Genomic DNA, 18,648 nt, shown 5'->3' on the forward strand with positions numbered 1-18,648 from the left:
AAGGGTGCTGGAAAAACTGGATGTTCCCACCCCGACCCTTCCCTCACATCACATCCAAAATTAACTCAAAGAAGATTCAAGACTTAATCTGGGAGAGAACTTCTGTAAGAAATCAGAGGAGAACCTCTCAGCACTGGTCTGGGAACGGCCTCTCAGACCCGACACCAAAGCACAACCCACAGTTACCGTGAGACGCATCAAAAAGCTTCTGTAATTAAGGGCGACAGAGCAGAAAGACAGCCATGGATTTGACAAAAGATTGATGCCCAAAATGCACAAAGTACTCAAACAACTAAATAGCAGAAGATACAACTCATCAAAACTGAAAGGCACCAAAAGAATTAAATAGATCATCTCTAAAAAAGACTGTGACCTCCAATCCATGAATAGGTACCTACACCTGCACACACACACACACACACACACACACACACACAATCAAAAACCCCATCCCTGGATATATATCCTAAAGAAATGAAATCAATATCTTGAAGCTATAACTACATTTCTGCATGGTTACCAAGCAGTTATTGCAACATTATTCTCAACAGCCAAAGTGTCCACCAGCGGATGAAGGGGAAAGGAAATATGCTCCATGTACATATATCCACAAATATATAATATTCTACTATATGTGTATATGTGTGGACATGTATGCCCCTTTACAAAAGAAGGAAAACTGGCTATTTCCAGCACCATGGATGAACCGGGAAGACACCATACTAAGTGAAACAAGCCAGACATAATGATAAGTACTGCAAAGCATCACTCATCTACAGAGTGATCTAAATGATCAGACTTGCAGGCTGGAGGCACGGGTCATCAGGAAGAGTCCTTGCTGCTCTTCTAGAGGACCCAAGTATGATTTCCAGCATCAATGATGGGCAGCTTACTATTGGTGAAATTATTAAGGCCACTCCACGTCATCAAAAGGGGGATTTATTTTGTGGGGTAACTCACAAATGAAGGGATAGGTAGGTTGTAGGGTCTGGGAAAGGTATGGTGCAGTCCGGCGGTGTTCTCTGGAGAACTCTGCTCGGTCTACCTCCAGCGTCCAGAGTCCCAGAACCAAAAGAGACCTCTCCTCTTGATCCTGGGTGTTCAGCATCCTCCCTCAGCCCCGCCTTGTGGGCATGACCATTACTGAAGCCTCAATGGGGGTTGGAACTTCCAGGCCAAGGCTGGGATGGTTACCCACTACAGCTTACAAATAAATGTCTGTAACTCTAGCTCAATGGAACCTCATGTTACTTTCTGGCCTCTGCAGGCACTCACATGCCTGTGGCATTACACACACACACACACACACACACACACACACACACACACACACAAATAAAAGTAAAACTTTGAGAATAAATTAAATGATCAGAGTGATAGAACAAACCTGAAAATGGTTGCCAGGAGTTGGGGGTGGGGGAATATAAGGAAATGGTGATCAAAGGATGCAACATTTCAGTCACACAAAGAACGTTCCAGAGATGCAGTTGACAGTGCAGCATCCCCAACTAGTAACACTACATTGTGGAAACTTGGAAAGAGCATGGATCCTAAATGGTCTCACCACACAAAAAAAGTAAGGATGTGAGCAATGAACATGTAACAAGCATTACTACAATGATGATTTCACAGCACACATATAGATCAAAACATTACACACTCTACATGCATGTGATTCTATTTGTAAACCATGCCTGAAAAAAACTGAAAAGGCTTATTCAAAAAATAAAATGAGCCGGGCGGTGGTGGCACACGCCTTTAATCCCAGCACTGGGAGGCAAAGCCAGGTGGATCTCTGTGAGTTCGAGGCCAGCCTGGGCTACAAAGCGAGTTCCAGAAAAGGCGCAAAGCTACACAGAGAAACCCTGTCTCTCAAAAACTAATAATAATAATAATAATAATAATAATAATAATAATAATATAAAATGAATGTAGAAATATAAGGAAAACCACTTAGGGCTGGAAATATAGATCAGCAGCTAAGAGGGGTTGTTGCTCTTTCAAAGGACCCAAGTTTGGTTTCCGGTACCCACGTAGGCAACTCACAACCATGTGACTCCAGCTCCAGGGGATCTACTTACACACACACACACACACAGAGAGAGAGAGAGAGAGAGAGAGAGAGAGAGAGAGAGAGAGAGAGAAAGGAGGAAGGGAGGAGAAGAGAGAGGAGGGGAGAGAGGGAGAGAGGAAAAGAAAGAGACATGAAGAATAATTGTTTAAAGTAAACCATCTGATTTGCTAAACTATTGAGATTACTCAGCTAAACATAAAATATATTTTATAATTACACAAGAAAGAAAATAACAAAATTTTCTCCAACAAAAGTGTGACTCATTGCCAGGCATGGAGGTACACATCTGTAATTTCAATGGACGGTAAGCAGAGGCTGGGGTATCCACATGTGGCTCCATCTGTGGCTGCACAGGTAGTTCAAGACCAACCTAGACTGCATGGAGAGACCCTCACTCTGAAGAGGAAGAGATATAACCCACCAATATTTCAAAATGCTTCATATTCTTGTTTCAAGATAGCAATTTTACTATGAATTATATTTCAATAAAGCTGTTAATTTTTTAAACTAGCAGAGAAAGTGAATTCCTATAGAAGAATTGTCAAGACAGAGAGTAAACTACTTTCTTATAATCAGTTCCACTCAACAGACACTCACTGAGCCAGACCATGCCAAATGCTAACCATAAAGGCTAATAACAGACTGCCCTTGCCTTTGGGGAGTTTAGTTGAAGAAGAAATTAATGAGTAGCAAAGCCCTAGATAAGGTTCCAACTCCTTCCTACAGATGCAGTGGCCAGCTCTGTAAGTCAGCAGTCACCTAGTGCCAACTATCAATGATGAGATAACCTAACTCAGTATCTCCTCAGCACAAGCAGGTGCAAGCCACAATCTGGGGCCATGACTGCCCGGCTGCAGTGTGCAACCATAACATGGCAATGCCTGCTTCTCCCCATGTCTCCATTTCTTTGCTTCTGCCTCGACCCCAAGCTTGGTTCCTTTACTTTTTAAGGCACCTCCACTGTTTTTATCAAAACACTACTAAGGTTCTCGAGGTGAGCTGTCAAAGCAAATGCAACTCCATTATTTTATATCTTTTTATCCCTTTCACTTAGTACCGATTCCTTCTGCTCACTAGGTCTAAAACACTGTTTGGTGCCTTGCACAGACTGAGCCAAGGATTGTCATCATCTGATACGTGCTGGTGAGTCTGAACTGAGTTGCAAACCAGATGTGGGCAGCACATGAATTTTCTTTGGCATGAACTACTCCAAAAGTATTTGAATTACTTATTGATGAGCTGCATTCAAGATGTCTTAGCATACATACATACATTTTTAGCTTCATTTCCAGAAATCTGGCACCAATGATGCAAGCCAAGTAATGACATCCCCACCCACTGTGATGAGTGTGCAGGTCTATGATCCACAGGTTTCCATGCACAACACGTCCAGCTGGATTCATTTGTCATTAGCTAATTTTGACGATAATGAAGTTTGAGAAATCCAAGGCCTGGAAGCTGTGCTCAAAGCCCAGAGGAAGGTCTCTCCCCTCACTGCTAGGTTTAGGCAGCAAATCCATAGTCCTCTACCCCTTCCAGCCTCTCCCAGTCTTTTGTACCATAGCTTCTCTAGCTTCCCGTGACACGGCTAACATCGGCCTATCATCTACAGTCATAAAGGACGCTATGGCATCTTTCAACCTCACAGCTCCTACACAAAGCAGAATAGTTCCAGGCTACAGAGCAGAAAAAGCACTGAGATCTCACCCACAGCCCAATGAACTCTTCCTCTAGAGATACTCTTCACTTTGAAATGAATGTTTCCCCTAAATTTCTGAATTCTGGTGAATTTTTTTAAATGCCTCCCCAAATTTATCAAGAAATTCAATAACAAAAAAAAAGTTCTGATTTTAAAATGGACAATGGATCTAAAAAGATGTTGCTCAAGAAGACATAAAAAATGTCCAATGGGACAGTGTAAATCAAAACTACAATGAGATCTCACTCATCCCCGAAAGAACGACTATGGTTAAAAGACTAAAGATAACAAGGCTTGTGGATCTATTAGAAAAATGGTAAGAGCCAGTGGGGACGGGTGACTCCAAGGAAACAGTGTCTTCCAGACATACAAGGTGACGCACATATAAACTCACGGAGACTGTGGCAGCATGCACAGGGTCAAGCCAGATGGAGTTCTTAGCACTGAGATGGGGAAGTGGACACACAGTCACACCCTTAACCAAAAAATTATTTGCAATGTATAGCTGCTAGGAGGAAAATTTTCCTCCAATGGAGTGTCACTAGGTATATCAACCACGCTCCAGGGCAGGGCCCATGCCCAGGAAGAGTTGGCCAACACAAAATGAATTCAATGATATTTTTTCTGAACTTTTTGTTTTGCTTGGGCATTTTTGATTTTTTTTCTTGTTTTGATTTTTGTTTTGGGTGTGTGTGTGTGTGTGTGTGTGTGTGTGTGTGTGTGTGTGTGTTTCAGAGACAGAGACAGAGAGAAAGAATATGAAGTTAGCCAGGTAAGCAAGTTAGAAGGATCTTGAAGGAGTTGAGAGAGGGAAGAACATAATTAAAATACATTGTATTTTTTTAAAAGACAACTGTTAAATATAACAAGTGCTGGTAAAAGTGTGTTTAAAAAAATTCCCCTTTCACATGAAAAGCCATATTTAAAAACTAGAAAGAGTTACCAATGATCCAGAAATTCTAATATTGTGTATACATCCAAATTCACCCCCAAGTTCATTGTACCACTATTGACAGGGCCGAGAAACAGAAACAAGTGTTCATGAACGGAGGAATGGGTAAAGAAAATGTGGTGCCTAACCAAGAATCACTTTGTAGCTACAGAAAGAATGAAATAGCATCACTGTGAAAACATATATGGAAATCATCCTGTGCAGTGAAATAAGCTAAGCCTAGAAAGAAAGGCAAGTACTGATCTTACTCACATGTAGACTCTAAAAGAGCTGACATCACAGGAATTGAGGGTAGGATGATAGTCATCAGATGCTGGGCAGGGGACAGGGAGAGATGGGGAGAGGTAAAGTGCACTTCAGCAAGAGTTAGGTCTGGGGTACTACTGAGCAGTGGGCTCACTACACATGACAGTAACATGTCTGCCGGAACTTGAGGGTAAAACCCTGTTACTAAAGACACCACACATTCAGTCACAGAACCTAGAGGGACTGGGCTGATGCCAACTGGGAAGTCTTCTTCCCAAGGACTGTCAGAAGGTACCGTGTAAGTGCTACAGAAGAAACATTATCAATAGCCCTACCTATCTATAAGCCCGTAAACTACAAGACCTGCCTAGAAAGATAACCTCAACAGTGTAATAGTGGCACCACGGCTGTCCAATTGGACTCAAGAACCACTCGATGGGAGGGAATTTCTGTCTGGTACTGTAAACCTAGCCAAGAACTCATGGCTAGAGACACCCTAGACTTGAAAGGAACACTCACTACTACTACTGTACTAAATTGACACACTTTCTAACCTTCTAAGTACTTACGCAAGCCGGGCGGCGGTGGCGCACGCCTTTAATCTCCGCACTCGGGAGGCAGAGCCAGGCAGATCTCTGTGAGTTCGAGACCAGCCTGGGCTACAGAGTGAGTTCTAGGAAAGGCTCAAAGCAACACAGAGAAACCCTATCTCAAAAAACCAAAATAAATAAACAAACAAATAAATAAATACTTGCGCTTATATTCACAGGTAACTAGCTTTCGCCTTCCCCCATCCAAGAGGTTTCTCTAAGCTGCAGATGAGAGCTATCACCGAGAACCACAACCGGACCAAATACAGACAAGTGACTGTGAAGTGTGTGGCCCCCAACCGGACACTTGTAACAGATTCCCTCCAGTGAAGGCTTGGAGACGTTGCAGAAGAAGTGCTTGGAAAGATTGCAAGAACCAGAGGACACAGAGGACAGCTGCAAGATGGCGCTTTCTGGATAGGACAGGGATGTTGCGCCCCTGAACTCTCAAGAATATGGTTGCCTGCACAAGACCTGTACACAACATGCACACCAGTTGTCATAACAACATAGGGGAAAGGCTGGCAAAACCCCACCCTAGTTAAACAGCTATAGCAGTCAGTAGCTGCTCAGGAGGGAGAGTTGGCTTCCTTTAGGCACGGTCTCCCTATTAGGTCACCTGAGCCTAAGTGCTTGGCTCTAAACCCATGTACCATACTGACAACATTCAGTAGTGTGGTTGGTTGGTTGGTTGTTTTTGCTCTTTTGGGGGCCTGTCACCCAGCTCCCAAATACATCACACATGGTTAATATTCTTAACCATAAACGTCCCGCCTTAGCTTGGCTTGTGTGTCAGCTTTTCTTAACTTTAAATCGTCCCGTCTACCTTTTTCCTGCGGGCTTTTTCCTTTTCTCACTTCTGTAATCTTACTTTAACTCTTCCTCTGTGGCTGGCTGTGCGGCTGGGTGGCTGGCCCCAGGAGTCCTCCTCCTTCTCTCACTCCTTATTCTTTTATCACTCCTCCCAGATTTCCCCTTCTCTTTCTTCTCTCTGCCTACCAGCCCTGCCTATTTCTCTCTCCTGACTTGCTATTGGCCGTTCAGCTCTTTATTAGACCATCAGGATGTTTTAGACAGGCACAGTAACACAGCTTCACAGAGTTAAACAAATGCAACATTAAAGAATGCAACAGAGCTTTGCATCGCTAAACAAATGTTCCACAGCCTAAACAAATGTAGCACATCTTAAAATAATATTCCACAACACAGTAGGGTGTACACACAGTGTGTGTGTGCATGTGTGTGGGTGTCTGTCTGTCTGTAATTATAGAAGAAGTCATGAATTTGGGAAGAGAATGTAGCAGGGGTCACAGGAAGAACTGGAAAGGAAGACAGGAGGTGTGGGAACGTTGTAAGTACAATGTATTCACATACAAAATTCTCAAAACATGACTTTTTAAAAACTTTCAAAAAGATCTATGTTTGAGGAAATAGGCATGTTTAACTTTACTGACCAAAACATGTTACCCCATGATATGTACAATTGTGTGTTTTATACAATTTACACATATATTTAATAAGTAAAGGAAAAATTCCATGTGTGCGAGGTGCAGATTCTAATGCAGCAGGTCTGGCAGAAAGCCTAAGAGTGATGCAGATGCTGCAAGCTGGGAGCCGCCGCCAACAGCAAGGTGTCAAGAGGTCGCTGATGGAAGGTTTCTGAGAGAAAGTTATGTAAATAACTTAGACCTCCAAGTCACATTCTGTCGATTTCAAAATACAAAAATGCTCACCTTTTAGCATTCCGTGCCAAGTTAACATCTCATTTACATAAATAGTTGCCTTTTTATAAAGATCCACAAAGAAGAAACAGATGGTTCCTTTAGCTTAGGCATTGACTATTGTATATTCTCTATGTGATCAATACTGGGCATTATACAGAGCACTGGCTAGACTTCCATATGTTCACAATGATTACAAATCTAGACAACAACAAGACTAATGAGTAACAACTCTCCAAAGCAGCAAAATGACTAAATCTTAATTGCTAGTAGATTAATGAAAATAATAGAGCCAAGAAGGAAAATATCAATATCAAAGAGGAATGTGACAAACTACACTCATTCCCCTCACAGGGATACTCACCTCACCCCCACCCTCCCAAAGAATAGACTTCTAAGTATGTCTTCAGGAAAGAGAGAAGGAATTTGTCCAGAATGCTGGGGGGGGGGGGGGGGGGGGGATGAGAACCATTAGTTTTCAATTGTGTATCAAAAGGCGATTGGAGGCATGAGAGTAAGTAGGACTGATGGACATTCTGGGTCTTTCCTGTGGCAGAAGTACTGAGCAAGACCTGAGTCTGGAGTGTTCATGAGATGGAAGGAGACCCACCAAAAGAATCCTGGGTAAAGCAGGCATGGGACTAATCTCTTGAGAACCTGGTGAGCACCCTTAACAAACCCTGGAGAGCATTTGCAGAAAGGCTACACAGGATGTCTCCAGGGTCCTTTCCAGCTTTCCCTCAACTGCCAGACAAAAACTTCCATTTTCCTCTAACATATCACTTTTACCTGAGTCACCCCAGTCACGCCCCTTCATATGGAAAGACTGTGGACGTGTGAAAGTCTATACAAGCAAACACAAAGAGACACCTGCTCGCTCCCTTGGACAGGCCCTGCCATCCTCTGCATCCCTGGTCCTCAGCTCTCACAGACCTTATTTTTGTTCTATCCTCAACCATCCTGATTCTTCTCCGAAACCTGTCAAAGCTCCCCTCCTCCCTCTCATGCAGTGAGTGATGAATACGACTTCAGGTTGATCCAGCCACTCCATCAAAGAGGTCTTGGTTGTGCGTTATATTCTACTAAAATGCTCCATGTCGTCACACGTGCATTATGAGTGCATGCTGCTTGTTCTTGTCTCTGCTGCCCATTTCACACATAGCACAGAGCCTAGCCCATAAAAGAGTTGCAACGTGTGTTCAATGAAGAAAAATAAATAGTTTTGGCCTAGCGCTAACTAATAATCATCCCTACAAAAAAGTCATTAGACCAAGGGCCATGACTCCATCTCTACTAAAGCCCAAGGAGGGAGGAGAAGAAATGCACCCTCCTAAGAGTCGGGGTTAAATATCAACGTGTGCATTACCTGTTGGCTGGAGCAGGTAAGCTGTGGGAAGCACACAATTTCCCTCCCGGAAGCTCTTTGCTGGCTTGCCCTGGATAGCACCTGGCAAACATGATAATACAGGGCTTGGGATATCTTTTCTAGCTTAAGGATGCCAACTCCAGGCTTAACGGAGGAAGCCGGGGAGGGAAATGATGAAGGAAAATGAAGGAAGAAAGAATGGAGGCACACACAGAGAAAATCTAGCACCACAGGAAGACCACTGGGAATCATTCATCACTCACATGCAGGTGAGGCCAAGAGCAACACAGACCACATCCTGAAATCCTTGGCACCAAGTCCATTTCTCTGAAGCAAAGCAGAAGGCAAAAGCCTAAGGAAGGTCCTGCTCATTGGTCACACACTGCCCAGTTTCTACGTGCCTCCCACCCACCTAGTAAGCTACCGCTTGGGTTCCTCCCACTACCACGGTTCTCCACATGCTATCCAGTATCAAGTGTCCTTTTCCAATCTGCTGGTCCCACGCTGTTTGTCTGAGTGCCTATTCTTCAGTGAATCACTGAAAACTATGGTGTACTACTTGAAAGACCATTCGTGCCTGAAAGTATTACTTCCCTGACCCTTCGGGGTCATGTGGACCTTCCACACTAGTAAAGAAATCCACGTGGAAGCTTGTGGTATGCTGTTTTAGTTAGCAATCCCCCGCTTTTCCCGCCCTTGCCATGGTTTACTGAGAGCAAAGTATGTTACTGAGATGAGCCACTGGATAGGATGGCAGTCAGTCGGCAGCAATATCATGATGAAGACTTTCTCAATACACACATACCTGACTCTGCAGATAAAATACCATGTAAGCATCTGGTAAGCCAGTGTACATCAGCACGGAGAAGTATCTATACTCACTGCCCCTCAGTTGGCTCAGTACAGCCTCAGTCCGGGGAGCACAATTTGGCTGTAACCACAATCTCCATGCTTAGTTTCAGCGTGTCCTCAGGATGAGAAAGTGCTGCATGGTCCTTGGGAACTGGTAGCACGAGGTTGGCTTCTAGCTATGATGTTCCCTCATAAAGCCTTCACATTCTTTGGTCAGCAAGATGGGTTAGAGGGTAAAGATGTAAAGATGCTTGACATGCAAACACGGCGACCTGTTTGCTCTCTGGGATGCACATAGAGGTGAAAGGAGAGAGCTCACACCACAGAGTTGTTCCCTGACCTCCACAGGTGCACCATGGGGCGAGTGCATACACACCACCACCACCACCACCACCACCACCACCACCACCACCACCACCACCACCATCACCACACCACCACCACCACCACCACACCACACACACACCACCACCACCACCACCACCACACCACCACCACCACCACCACCACCACACACCACCACCACCACACCCACCACCACCCACCACCACCACCACCACCACCACCACCACCACCACACCACCACACCACCACCACACCACCACCACACCACCACCACACCACCACCACCACCACACCACCACCACCACCACCACCACCACCACACCACCACCACCACCACCACCACCACACCACCACACCACCACCACACCACCACCACCACCACCACCACCACCACCACCACCACACCACCACCACCACACCACCACACCACCACCACACCACCACACCACCACCACCACCACATTCTTGTATGTATCTAAACCGGTGCTCTGCCAGTCCCCTCTGAAGCATCTTTTCTAATCTCATAAGTGGTGGCTAACCAGAATGAAAATCTCATCCATTGTAGAACAAGTTTTCAGCGGTAAGTCACAAAGCCTCACCAAGCACTCCTCAATGAACTAATGCCAAAAGCCGATTCATGCTCACGTGACACGCTGTTTCACCCAAGCACAAAGCGGAATGTCTGCTATCGTGAACTTGACGGCCCTCGCTCTTCCACACTCCAATCCAGTAATGTGGTCCAGCAGCCAACCGTAACATTCCACAAAGAAATCCTGTTCAAAACTTCTGGTTTCTAAGGAGAATGTCTGTCTTTAGCTCCCCAGCTGGTCTTCCAAGTGTCTCTTCAATAAGATGCCCATACTTGTTTTCAGCATAAGAGTCCTTTAGTAGACTAGCAGAGCTACCGTCTCTGACCTGCCCTTAGTAATATAACACATGGAACTGGTAAGAGAAGCATTATTATGGATTGTCCTGGAAAACCTCAATGGGGTGACAGAGAAGCCACTGTGCTTTGTTTGAAAACGATACAAGAACATCCATGGCTTCACGCCACTATTGGGCACAGTTTCATAACAGGCATTGATTAAGGATTTGCTCCCAACGGAGATCAGGAATGAATGGATGGTGAACCTACTAAAAAGTTGCTTTGTAGCTGGGCGGTGGTGGTGCACGCCTTTAATCCCAGCACTCGGGAGGCAGAGTCAGGCAGATCTCTGTGAGTCTGAGGCCAGCCTGGTCTACAGAGCGAGTTCCAGGACAGGCACCAAAACTACACAGAGAAACCCTGTCTTGAAAAAAAAAAAAGTTGTATTGTCATATTGCCATATGCACTGCACAGATTCCCTCGTTCTAATGCATAGATTCACATTTATATTTTGCATTGAGATCCATTTCCCTAAACATGCTGATGGCACACTGGACCACTGCACTTAAATCAATACAGGTTCAATACCACTTCATGGTACAGAACTTTCCACTTGAGGAATCACGTGGTACTCAAAAGACTTCAGATTTAGAGCATTTTGGATTTCAGAGTTCAAATTGGGTATGCTCAACCTGTTATTTTCATTGCTGTTGGTTACACTTCTGTCTGTGGACCATTTTTAAATGACTGGCTAAATTTTATGTAACAGAAATACAACTTAATAATAGTAATAGTAGGGGCTTGGAATGTAGTTCAATGGTACTTTGCTCCCCTAACATGCATGAAGTCCTGAGTTCAGTTTCAACCTACACACACACACATGCGCGCCGCGCACACACATACACGAAAGTGGGAGAGATAGAAATTGAAAAGCACACTTTAATAAGTAAAAACTAAACAAATAACATAGAATATATATTAAACATGAATGGACCATTAACAAAATATAGGTTATATATACTGATTGATAGTCTTCTTTATATTTTGAGTCTCACAAAAATATAATAGGGGACTGGAGAGATGGCTCTGCAGCAGTTAAGAGGCATGGTTGATCTTCCAGAGGACCTGGGTTCGATTCCAAGCACCCACACGGTGTCTCACAACCATCTATAACTCCAGTCTTATGGGATCTGATCCCCTTTTCTGGCCTCCATAGGCACAGCACACATGTGGTGCACAGACATACATGCTGGCAAGAGATTCATACATATGCAATTTTAAAAAATGTTAAAAAATATTTTTAAAGAAGATATAATAGAATGCCTGCTGAAATCATGACTCTCCTATCTCAAGGCCCTACACAAGCCCCACCACACCACGTTACTTCTCTGACCTCACTGCTGACCCCAATCCCCTCCTCCCAGGTATCTACGGAGCATCATACCAGTCTCCTTGTGGATCTCTGAACACTTCCAAATACAGATCACCCAACAGAACAAACGTTTGGACTGGCCCTTTCCTCGACCCACAATTCTCTCCATTTTGTAAATACGTAAGTATATATACTTCGTCATATTTCCATATGCACTACACAGATTCCCTCGTTCTAAAGCACAGAGATTCGCATGTATATTGGCACTGGTATCCACTCCCCTGAACATGCTGCCGGCACACTGGGACTTCCTTTCAAGTCTCTGTTTGGGGTCACTTCTCCACGCAGCACACTCGACCACGTTTGCCAGTCTGCCGTGCTACATCATTTTCTTTTTAATTTGAGTCCACATGGTTGGCATTCAATGTTTTATTCTCTGGTATACAGCCAGCACCAACACCAGACACTAACTCATAAAAACCCAGTTGAATGAGTAAGTGAACAAGTGGAATTCTTCCTTTTCCCCGATAACCATCAATCTGTGGATGGGTCTTTCTTTAAGACTTAAAACAGAACATTGTAGGCTATCGAATTTTTAAGCAAAAACATTATAGCAACAAATGGTGTTAAGACCAGACAAGATCAGAAATTGATTTAAAATTTGGAAAGACTAAATGCTGAGAATTAGTTTAAAAGCCAATCCATGGAAGAAATTAAATATGCAATTTTCTAATGACCACGGCTTCTTAGTGGTTTGTCTTATCCACACACTAGTCATAACTATAAATATTGTTAACATATGCAAGCACACACATAAACACACAAGTTGAACAAATCCAGAAGAAACTAAGGTGAATATTCTTTATATAAAAGCTAGGAGCCGGGCATTGGTGGTGCACACCTTAAATCCCAGCACTCGGGAGGCAGAGCCAGGCAGATCTCTGTGAGTTCGAGGCCAGCCTGGTCTACAAAGCGAGTTCCAGGAAAGCGCAAAGCTACACAGAGAAACCCTACCTCGAAAAAAAAAAAAGCTAGCAATCTGAAATCCAGGTGGAGACGTGTATGCACTTAGATGACCTCGAGTTCCAGGCCAACCAAAGCCACCTAAAATCCCAAAGTTGACCTTTTTTTTTTTTCAGATTTAGTTATTCTCTTTATACATACGTATGTACATGTGCTTGCCTGTGTTTGTGCACACCACATGTGTAAATTTGCCTATGGAAGCCAGAAGATGATGCAGTATCCCCTGTAACTGGTTGTGAGCCCCCTGATTGGGTGCTGGGGGCCAAACCTATAATCTGCAAGAACAGTAGGTACTCTTAACTGCTGAGCCATCTCTCCAGCTCCCCAAGTTCATGTCTTGGATCATAATTAGGATGGCCATACATGCTGGTTTCCCTGGTGTAATGTTTAATCTTGACTGTAAACTTACTTACTTGGATGTTAAAATCATCATGGAAATGAATCTCAGGTCACATCTGGAAGGGACTTTCTCAATGGGCTTAAGTGATATGGGAAAAACTCACTCTAAATATAGATAAACAATCCCCGTGGGCTGGGGTCCCAGACTGAATATAGAGAAAGCCAGATGAACAGAGTTATTCATTAGTTTCTGATTCCTGGCTGTGGATACAATGTAACCAACCACCTCAGAAATTCCATCTTCCCTGACATGATGGACTCTATTCCCTTTAACTATAAACATAATAAAGCCTTCCTTCTCTAAGTCAGATATTTGATCATAGCAACAAGCAATGTAACTTAGAAATCCGAGCTAGTTCAGTTGGTTAGCTTGATGCCCTTTCCAGTTAGTACCACATTCTACTCACAAACATGTCCTTGACTGGAAAAAAATTACTTAGTCATCATATTTATAAAGGCGATACATAAACTTTATTCTTAATTCAGATATGCTGACCAAGCTGTTATGGACTTTGGAGGACTGAGTGCTGAAAAGGAGACCACCATAAGTAACACCTCCTGGCTAGCACTACAAGTGAACTGTTAGAAAGACACATGTTCCAGCAAAAGTCATGGACTCGGGGGCCAAAAACTTCATATATACAAAGCCCAAACCCTCATCAGGTTACTTGCACAATGAAAATTTGCACAGGCCGTCTATTTTATTTTCTCATGTGTTCCCTGTGAAAAGCTGGGACCCAAATCCCACTGGAAACAGAACAGAGTACAGAAAACAAAAGCTCCCCTCTTATCCGAGGAAACTACAAGAATGTGGAGTCAAGACTATACAGAAGCATTTGTGTTCTGGACTCTCAGTAAATGTCCAAGAACCGTGTCTAACACTAGATGGTGGAACAGGCATTCATGTGTGCAAGCGCCACGTAAACACTCAATCTACAATCAAGGTTTGGAGCAACTGTCCTCCCACATGGCGGGAGTCATCCAATTTGAGTCAGCCTTAAATAAAGGCAAGAGGTAACTCGTTGTCTTGAAGACAGTAACAGGGCTTTGAACCACGACAGACTCTTCAGGACTTGGCACACCTTCTCTCCACATGCGAAAATGGGTCTCATTCTTTTATTTCCCCTATTACGTCTTTTTCTTTTGTATCTTCTTCAGGTTCAACTGTCTTATTTCCTTACTGAATATTTAAGAAGTAAAAGATTGACATTAAGCAAGCTCAAAACCTGGTGTCAGCTAAGCACAGTGGTACCCACCAACAATCCCAGTATTTGGGAGGCTAAAACAAGAGGACCTTGGATTCAAGGCCAAGCTAGGCTACATAATGAGACCCTGTCTCAAACAAAGGAAGGAAAGAAGAGAGAAGACAAGAAAAACGAGAAGGAAAGGAAAGCTGAGGGCAAGAGAGGGCTGGTGAATATCACCAAGACGCCTTCCTTTCCAGAGCGATCATATAATTTATCACCCGAACCAGGAAACTTTTAAAAGTGGGGGTAAGTTGGTAGTAACCAAATGGCCCCCATCGCAGGCCAACCAGAAGGTCTGGTTACCCTTCTAATCTCTCCTTCCTATCATTCACATCCTGGGGCAGCTTCCCGGGCCTGGAGAAGCGACCCTGCCCCTGCTGGAGCAACTAAACTTCACGCTGAGGCCTAGAAACAACAAAGTGTCTTAGGCTGCTAGTTCCTATCCAACACACCATGCTGAACTACCCCATCCCCACCACCACCTCCTCCACCCCCTCAAGCCCCCAACCTCCCACCTCCACTCCCCCACCACCTCCTCCCACCCAGGATTAAGCAGGTAGCAGTTCACTACTGAGCACTACAACAGGCCAGGTCCGGTGCAAGCCCAAGGCAGGAGCGTATTTTCTTTTAAAGGAACAATTCACAGCATGGATGGCCACCCATGAGGACACAGATATCGGGCACAGACTGAGAGGCGAGGATTTAAGATATCAGATGATTGCATTGATAACAGAGTACATTCAACACCAAGCAGGGCCAAAGTCATCCCTCCTGCAAAACATTCTCCAAGAAAGCAAGCCATTGTATCTGTCCTCAAATACAGTAACAACTTGGGTTTCTTTTTCATTTGCTGAGGTCAGTGTCAGTGGCAAAAAGATTCTGAAAAGGATAAGAATGAATGTTTTCCTCCTTAGAGCACACGGCCCAAGCTCTTCAGAGTCCAGCTCTTTATTTCAAGTCTCTTGTACAACTCAGCCAAACGCTATTTGATCATGAAGTTTAGTCTCGTGGCTGGTTAAAAAAAAAAAAAAAATCAATTTGCTAAAATATTTTCCCTCACATTCATAACAAACAAAAACCGGTGCTTGATCGAGCTGCAATCCAGAGCATGAAATCTACAAAAGCAGAAAGCCTACAGCTGGATTATCAAATGTTCAGAATGAGACTTCCGAGTTCCTCACTGACATCATAATGCTTCACAAAGACACACTGCCAAGGGGCACCCCAACCTATGATGGGTGTCACAGTGCAGCAAATGTCTAGGGACAGGTACATCCTTGTGGAGGTAAAATAATGCCCATAGTTGAGAGTTTGGGGGCAAAGGTGGAGGTCAGGAAACCACCTGCCAAGGAGATATAAAAGAAACCAATTCAAACGGATGCAGATGACACTAAAGTCCTTGCAGCTTGGAGACATTGTGAATCCAAGGCACCAAATACAGGCAGGACCAGGAGAAGTGGGACTATTTCCCCCAAGTTCAAAGGCATCCATCTGTGTTGCCGTAACTGTTTAAACTGCCTTACCTATGCCAATGTAGTAATAAAACAAACAATTCAATGATGAGTTTTTAGACATGGAAAAGAAAGAAATCATGTAGGTTGCTGGATAACAAATGTCCCCTTTAAGAGGTCAAAATTATGACTTTCTTGCCTTTGGCCTCACTCTGCTGCTTCTTGCAATAATACAGCAGACAATTTCTAAGTGTACAATGCCCCTTTCTGCCTGGCTCCTCCTGTCTGCTAGGGGCACCATCTGTCCCACGCTATATAAACAACCCCTGCAGGAATCTTCTGATGACCAAACGGATAAGCAACACCCAGATCTTGACACCATTAAAGACATCCCCCCTCAGATGAGGACACTGGCCCTCATAACTCCAGAGGCAAACTTCAGAACTAAGCTTGCTTTGTTTGTAAGTAAAGTGACTGACATTTTAAAGATAACCTCTTGGCACATAAAGCCATCTGTTGGGGGGAGGGAAAGAGAGAGACTGACTGACTCTCTAGGCAATAGAAGAAATGAGCCCTTCAGGGAATAGGAGAGTCAGTAAAAAGAAAATCATATTTACAAGGCAAACAAATGCACCAAATTTCGCAATTTCTAATAAAAAAAAACTACTGATTACTCAATTTTTCTACTAAATGACAAAGTACACACACACACACACACACACACACAACTATTCAAAAAAAAGAAACAAAAACAAGTTGTGCATTTTGGCAAAGACATACGTACAAGAATTCCGAGTTTGCATGACTCAAGAAGAGCAAAGCAGAAATCTTATCCACAAAGGCTAAAGGCCGCGGTGAAGTTTGCCTCTCGTTCACCTCTGTCCACACGATCACCGACGCTGTCCTTTTCCAAGTTTATTATTGACTGAACCCTTTTCTTTAACTCTATTCGCGAGCTCTCTGTGCTGACTCCAAAGACTCCCAACTCGAAAAGAAATAACTGTGCCAGTGACGGTGTCCCTAAAATTAATCATAATAAACGAAAAGCAGCTGAGCGCCGCTCACGGAGAAGAAGACCAGGCATAAGGAGCCAGACCTCTGCAGCTGTACGTCCTCCCAAACGTCTACGTCTAAATCTGCAGCCCGGGTTTCCTCCAGGCCCCAAGCTCCAGCAGAAGATGCTCACCACACATTCCAAAGAGAAAGCAAACGAAGCCTCCTCCTCCTCCTCCTTCTCCTCCTCTCCTTCCGAGTGATGCTCACAGGAGCCCCCAAGTCCCAGCTCCTGGGGAAATCACCGAATCAGCAGGCGCGTCCGGCGCCCGCTGCCGGTCCGCGGGCGCTTCGGGAGCAGAATGTCAAATGAATGACTGACCCGCTCCCGGGCGCGAGGGAGCCAGACAAAGCCGCCGCCCGCTAGCTACCGGCGGTGCGAGCGCGGGGCACGGGCCGCGCACTCACCTGGGCCGGCGGGCGGGCGGGCTGGCAGGCGGGCGGGCTGCGGGTGGGGACCCGGCCGAGGCGGGAGCGCGCCCCGCAGTCGCCGCGCGCGCGAGCCGCCCGTGCGCGCCGCGGAGGAAGGCGGCCGGCCGGCCAGGCAGGCGAGCGAGCTGGCAGCTCCCGGGCTGCGGCGGCCGCGGCTACGGAGCTTACCCGGCTCCCGGGGACCGGCGAGCGTCTCAGCGACCGTCCCCGGCTCGCCTTGGAGCCCGCATCCTCCCTGGCATGCCGCAACCCGACCCTCGGCGCTCCCGAGGCGGCTCCGTGCGCCGCCGCCCACCCGCGGTTACGCCGCGCGACCCGCCGATTGTGTCGAGTCAGCGGCGGCGGCGGCGGCGGGGACGCGCGGAGCCAAGTCTCCCCGCGCTCGGGGGGCCCCCGGGCGCCCGTTCCGCTCGCTCTCCAGGCGTCGCCCGCGAGCCGCCGCGCACCAGCCGCCCGCGTCCCCTCGCCGACGCCCGCCTCCCCCGCGTCGCCACGGGTCCCCGGCCGGCTTGCTCACCTCCACCCGCGCCGCCCTGTCCGCTCGATGCCCGGGCTGCATCTGCTCGCAGCGCGCTGGGGGCGCTGGACAAAGGGGGGGCCGCCTGCACGTCGGGGACCCCCCGGAGCTTGACTGAGCTGAGCCCGGGTGAAGCGGCCAGATTCCCGACCACGGGACCTCCCTCAGGACGGCGCTCCAGAGAGAGCTGGGCGGGTGCTGCTGCTGCTGCTGCTGCTGCTGCTGTTAGGCTGCGGAGCCAAGGACAGGAGCGTTCCTAGAGGCTTCGCGAAGGATGGAGGGGACCCGCTGAGGTCATGGAGACAAGTCTGTTTCTAAATTCTACCCGAAAGCTGAGTCGGCGGCGTCATGCCTCAGTTTCCCCACCTGTAAGGGCAAGACAGTAACACATAGATCTCACACACACACACACACAGGGTGGGGTCAAAATGAAAAATGTATTAA

The 18,648-nt window shown here is 45.9% G+C and overlaps 1 protein-coding gene across 4 annotated transcripts in view; it reads right to left on the reverse strand.

Moving 5' to 3' along the window:
• The window catches only part of Hecw2 (HECT, C2 and WW domain containing E3 ubiquitin protein ligase 2), a 363,598-nt gene extending 345,213 nt beyond the window's left edge, over positions 1 to 18,385 (reverse strand). The window contains exons 1-2 of one of the 4 annotated variants that reach the window (XM_036173109.1): positions 17,389 to 17,822; positions 16,987 to 17,222 (exon numbers count right to left, since the gene is read on the reverse strand). The gene's annotated coding sequence lies outside the window, so the exon portion shown is untranslated. Of the gene's footprint in view, positions 1 to 16,986; positions 17,223 to 17,388; positions 17,823 to 17,855; positions 18,079 to 18,204 lie in introns of those variants that run through there. The other 3 variants (XM_036173112.1, XM_036173110.1, XM_036173111.1) reach the window with 3 other exon arrangements.
• Positions 18,386 to 18,648: the final 263 nt, after the last annotated feature.

The sequence above is a fragment of the Onychomys torridus genome, chromosome 23 (assembly GCF_903995425.1).
Source record: "Onychomys torridus chromosome 23, mOncTor1.1, whole genome shotgun sequence".
In the NCBI taxonomy this organism is placed as follows: Eukaryota; Metazoa; Chordata; class Mammalia; order Rodentia; family Cricetidae; genus Onychomys; species Onychomys torridus.